This window comes from Heptranchias perlo, unplaced genomic scaffold (genome assembly GCF_035084215.1).
Source record: "Heptranchias perlo isolate sHepPer1 unplaced genomic scaffold, sHepPer1.hap1 HAP1_SCAFFOLD_50, whole genome shotgun sequence".
Taxonomy (NCBI): domain Eukaryota; kingdom Metazoa; phylum Chordata; class Chondrichthyes; order Hexanchiformes; family Hexanchidae; genus Heptranchias; species Heptranchias perlo.
Genome location: NW_027139516.1, coordinates 402,085 through 408,024, shown reverse-complemented (window position 1 = coordinate 408,024; position 5,940 = coordinate 402,085). Strand labels below are relative to the sequence as shown.

Here is a 5,940-nt window from a genome sequence, read left to right as displayed (position 1 = left end):
TAGATAGCTTGCAAACTAACCTAATTGGCAGTGCTGCCTGGCAGTTTCCACCGTTCGTGCGCTTTTCACACAGCAGGGAATATATTAGTTTTATTAACTTTGTAAATCCTGAGTTCAATCCACAGAAAAGATATCAGGGCCTGTGAAGCTTTTTTCCATGTCTCACTTCATCTTCCCATCTTTGCTAAACACTAAAATCAAAAACTTTTGCTTACTGCAGCACACCAAAAGATTGACTGCTCCTTGACCTCTATTCATCGAAGCTGAGGATTGACGTGGGTTCTTGATTTGCTGAAAACTGACACCATTTTTGTTTCGGGACAATTCCCCAAGGTAAAAGAAGTGAGTGGAGAATGCGGGCATCGATCCCGCTACGTCTCGCATGCTAAGCGAGCGCTCTACCATTTGAGCTAATTCCCCTGCCTAGTGAGACCAATTGCCCTTCACAATAGTCGCTTCACACTCGCCTCCAAACAGCGCCACGAATTGCCACCTCCCTGAATTTTTTCAATACTTTGTTCCAATCCGCGGTATCGAGTATTCGCAAGTGAGCAACCGCAGAACGGGAAGGCACAGTAATCGTAAATGATGCCGAGAAGAGCCCGAGCCTGCGATACGCAGACGAGGTCATCGGAAAACAACAGCAGCCCGAGCTTGAGGAAACAGCGAGAGCTCTGTCTGTCTGTCTGACTGACCGATCGAAGGCTGATTTGCCTGAAAGTGAGTGCGGTTTGACGTGTTGTTACTCAAAGGCACTCCCTGCTGGTGAGCAGAGGCAAATGCTAGAGCAAAACAGCCGTTTTCGGGCAGACACAAAAAGCTTTCAGGTTTAAGAAAGGAAAGGAGGTCTCCTGTGCCTCAGCGCCAACATGTTAAGCTTTTGGCTGTCTGTAAAGTAAAGAAAACGGCCTTGAGCTAATTTCTGCTTACTCCAAAAGCACGTTCGCTAGTTCCAACCAGAAACCTAAGGATGACTTTTCTCTGTTAATTGTATTGCAGTCCTCCGCTGTACTAGCTGTACGATCGAAGGGAAGCAGCCAAGATTGCTCTCTTTGGTCAATATTCACTGTGCGCCTTTTGACACTCCCGGACTCGTGGAGTCACGTGTGCATGACCGAGACTGACTCATTACCTGCTCAGACCGCAGCGCTGTGGCAGGATGAGCTGCTACTTTCTCTGCACACCCGAGACCAGTGGAGCAGTGGATTTCGTGTCTAATGACAAATCAGAAGATTGTCTGGACAACTCCTACCTGACTGGATTGTTTTTGCCAACTGTCCATTACTTTATGACTATAGATAGCTTGCAAACTTACCTTATTGGTAATGCTGCCTGGCAGTCTCCACCGTTCGTGCGCTTTTCACACAGCAGGGAGTGCATTAGTTTTATTAACTTTGTAAATCCTGAGTTCAATCCACAGAAAAGATATCAGGACCTGTGAAGCTTTTTTCCATGTCTCACTTCATCTTTCCATCTTTGCTAAACACCAAAATCAAAAACTTTTGCTGACTGCAGCACACCTAAAGATTTGCTGCTCACTGATCTCGATTTATCGAAGCTGAGGATTGACGTGGGTTCTGGATTTGCTGAAAACTGACACCATTTTTGTTTCGGGACAATTCCCCAAGGTAAAAAAGTGAGTGGAGAATGCGGGCATCGATCCCGCTACTTCTCACATGCAAAGCGAGCGCTCTACCATTTGAGCTAATTCCCCTACTTAGCGAGTCCACTTGCCCTTCACGATAGTCGCTTAACACTCGCCTCCAAACAGCGCCACGAATTGCCACCTCCCTGAATTTTTTCAATACTTTGTTCCAATCCGCGGTATCGAGTATTCGCAAGTGAGCAACCGCAGAACGGGAAGGCACAGTAATCGTGAATGATGCCGAGAAGAGTCCGAGCCTGCGGAAGGCAGACGAGGTCATCGGAAAAGAACAGCAGCCCGAGCTTGAGGAAACAGCGAGAGCTCTGTCTGTCTGTCTGACTGACCGATCGAAGGCTGATTTGCCTGAAAGTGAGTGCGGTTTGACGTGTTGTTACTCAAAGGCACTCCCTGCTGGTGAGCAGAGGCAAATGCTAGAGCAAAACAGCCGTTTTCGGGCAGACACAAAAAGCTTTCAGGTTTCAGAAAGGAAAGGAGGTCTCCTGTGCCTCAGCGCCAACATGTTAAGCTGTAGGCTGTCTGTAAAGTAAAGAAAACGGCCTTGAGCTAATTTCTGCTTACTCCAAAAGCACGTTCGCTAGTTCCAACCAAAAACCTAAGGATGACTTTTATCTGATAATTGTATTGCAGTCCTCCGCTGTCCGAAGGGAAGCAGCCAGGATTGCTCTCTTTGGTAAATATTCACTGTGCGCCTTTTGACACTCCCGGACTCGTTGAGTCACGTGTGCATGACCGAGACTGACTCATTACCTGCTCATACCGCAGCGCTGTGGCAGGATGAGCTGCTACTTTCTCTGCACACCCGAGACCAGTGGAGCAGTGGATTTCGTGTCTAATGACAAATCAGAAGATTGTCTGGACAACTCCTACCTGACTGGATTGTTTTTGCCAACTGTCCATTACTTTATGACTATAGATAGCTTGCAAACTTACCTTATTGGTAATGCTGCCTGGCAGTCTCCACCGTTCGTGCGCTTTTCACACAGCAGGGAGTGCATTAGTTTTATTAACTTTGTAAATCCTGAGTTCAATCCACAGAAAAGATATCAGGACCTGTGAAGCTTTTTTCCATGTCTCACTTCATCTTTCCATCTTTGCTAAACACCAAAATCAAAAACTTTTGCTGACTGCAGCACACCTAAAGATTTGCTGCTCATTGATCTCGATTTATCGAAGCTGAGGATTGACGTGGGTTCTGGATTTGCTGAAAACTGACACCATTTTTGTTTCGGGACAATTCCCCAAGGTAAAAAAGTGAGTGGAGAATGCGAGCATCGATCCCGCTACTTCTCGCATGCAAAGCGAGCGCTCTACCATTTGAGCTAATTCCCCTACTTAGCGAATCCACTTGCCCTTCACGATAGTCGCTTAACACTCGCCTCCAAACAGCGCCACGAATTGCCACCTCCCTGAATTTTTTCAATACTTTGTTCCAATCCGCGGTATCGAGTATTCGCAAGTGAGCAACCGCAGAACGGGAAGGCACAGTAATCGTGAATGATGCCGAGAAGAGTCCGAGCCTGCGGAAGGCAGACGAGGTCATCGGAAAAGAACAGCAGCCCGAGCTTGAGGAAACAGCGAGAGCTCTGTCTGTCTGTCTGACTGACCGATCGAAGGCTGATTTGCCTGAAAGTGAGTGCGGTTTGACGTGTTGTTACTCAAAGGCACTCCCTGCTGGTGAGCAGAGGCAAATGCTAGAGCAAAACAGCCGTTTTCGGGCAGACACAAAAAGCTTTCAGGTTTCAGAAAGGAAAGGAGGTCTCCTGTGCCTCAGCGCCAACATGTTAAGCTGTAGGCTGTCTGTAAAGTAAAGAAAACGGCCTTGAGCTAATTTCTGCTTACTCCAAAAGCACGTTCGCTAGTTCCAACCAAAAACCTAAGGATGACTTTTATCTGATAATTGTATTGCAGTCCTCCGCTGTACGAAGGGAAGCAGCCAGGATTGCTCTCTTTGGTAAATATTCACTGTGCGCCTTTTGACACTCCCGGACTCGTGGAGTCACGTGTGCATGACCGAGACTGACTCATTTCCTGCTCAGACCGCAGCGCTGTGGCAGTGTGAGCTGCTACTTTCTCTGCACACCGTGCAGCAGTGGATATCGTGTCTAATGACAAATCAGAAGATTGTCTGGACAACTCCTAGCTGACTGGATTGTTTTTTGCCAACTGTCCATCACTTTATGACTTTAGATAGCTTGCAAACTAACCTAATTGGCAGTGCTGCCTGGCAGTTTCCACCGTTCGTGCGCTTTTCACACAGCAGGGAGTATATTAGTTTTATTAACTTTGTAAATCCTGAGTTCAATCCACAGAAAAGATATCAGGGCCTGTGAAGCTTTTTTCCATGTCCCACTTCATCTTTCCATCTTTGCTAAACACTAAAATCAAAAACTTTTGCTTACTGCAGCACACCAAAAGATTGACTGCTCCTTGACCTCTATTCATCGAAGCTGAGGATTGACGTGGGTTCTTGATTTGCTGAAAACTGACACCATTTTTGTTTCGGGACAATTCCCCAAGGTAAAAAAGTGAATGGAGAATGCGGGCATCGATCCCGCTACTTCTCGCATGCTAAGCGAGCGCTCTACCATTTGAGCTAATTCCCCTGCTTAGCGAGACCAATTGCCCTTCACAATAGTCGCTTCACACTCGCCTCCAAACAGCGCCACGAATTGCCACCTCCCTGAATTTTTTCAATACTTTGTTCCAATCCGCGGTATCGAGTATTCGCAAGTGAGCAACCGCAGAACGGGAAGGCACAGTAATCGTGAATGATGCCGAGAAGAGCCCGAGCCTTCGGAACGCAGACGAGGTCATCGGAAAAGAACAGCAGCCCGAGCTTGAGGAAACAGCGAGAGCTCTGTCTGTCTGTCGGTCTGTCTGACTGATGGAAGGCTGATTTGCCTGAAAGTGAGTGCGGTTTGACGTGTTGTTATTCAAAGGTACGCCCTGCTGGTGAGCAGAGGCAAGTGCTCGAGCAAAACAGCCGTTTTCGGGCAGACACAAAAAGCTTTCAGGTTTCAGAAAGGAAAGGAGGTCTCCTGTGCCTCAGCGCCAACATGTTAAGCTTTTGGCTGTCTGCAAAGTAAAGAAAACGGCCTTGAGCTAATTTCTGCTTACTCCAAAAGCACGTTCGCTAGTTCCAACCAGAAACCTAAGGATGACTTTTCTCTGTTAATTGTATTGCAGTCCTCCGCTGTACTAGCTGAACGATCGAAGGGAAGCAGCCAAGATTGCTCTCTTTGGTCAATATTCACTGTGCGCCTTTTGACACTCCCGGACTCGTGGAGTCACGTGTGCATGACCGAGACTGACTCATTTCCTGCTCAGACCGCAGCGCTGTGGCAGGATGAGCTGCGACTTTCTCTGCACACCCGAGACCAGTGGAGCAGTGGATTTCGTGTCTAATGACAAATCAGAAGATTGTCTGGACAACTCCTACCTGACTGGATTGTTTTTGCCAACTGTCCATTACTTTATGACTATAGATAGCTTGCAAACTTACCTTATTGGTAATGCTGCCTGGCAGTCTCCACCGTTCGTGCGCTTTTCACACAGCAGGGAGTGCATTAGTTTTATTAACTTTGTAAATCCTGAGTTCAATCCACAGAAAAGATATCAGGACCTGTGAAGCTTTTTTCCATGTCTCACTTCATCTTTCCATCTTTGCTAAACACCAAAATCAAAAACTTTTGCTGACTGCAGCACACCTAAAGATTTGCTGCTCATTGATCTCGATTTATCGAAGCTGAGGATTGACGTGGGTTCTGGATTTGCTGAAAACTGACACCATTTTTGTTTCGGGACAATTCCCCAAGGTTAAAAAGTGAGTGGAGAATGCGGGCATCGATTCCGCTACTTCTCGCATGCAAAGCGAGCGCTCTACCATTTGAGCTAATTCCCCTACTTAGCGAATCCACTTGCCCTTCACGATAGTCGCTTAACACTCGCCTCCAAACAGCGCCACGAATTGCCACCTCCCTGAATTTTTTCAATACTTTGTTCCAATCCGCGGTATCGAGTATTCGCAAGTGAGCAACCGCAGAACGGGAAGGCACAGTAATCGTGAATGATGCCGAGAAGAGTCCGAGCCTGCGGAAGGCAGACGAGGTCATCGGAAAAGAACAGCAGCCCGAGCTTGAGGAAACAGCGAGAGCTCTGTCTGTCTGTCTGACTGACCGATCGAAGGCTGATTTGCCTGAAAGTGAGTGCGGTTTGACGTGTTGTTACTCAAAGGCACTCCCTGCTGGTGAGCAGAGGCAAATGCTAGAGCAAAA

At 47.3% G+C, this 5,940-nt stretch overlaps 1 non-coding gene across 1 annotated transcript; it reads right to left on the bottom strand.

The window, feature by feature from the left end:
- Positions 1 to 347: 347 nt before the first annotated feature.
- Positions 348 to 420, bottom strand: trnaa-agc (transfer RNA alanine (anticodon AGC)). The gene has a single exon. It is a non-coding gene; the product is annotated as a tRNA-Ala (tRNA).
- Positions 421 to 5,940: the final 5,520 nt, after the last annotated feature.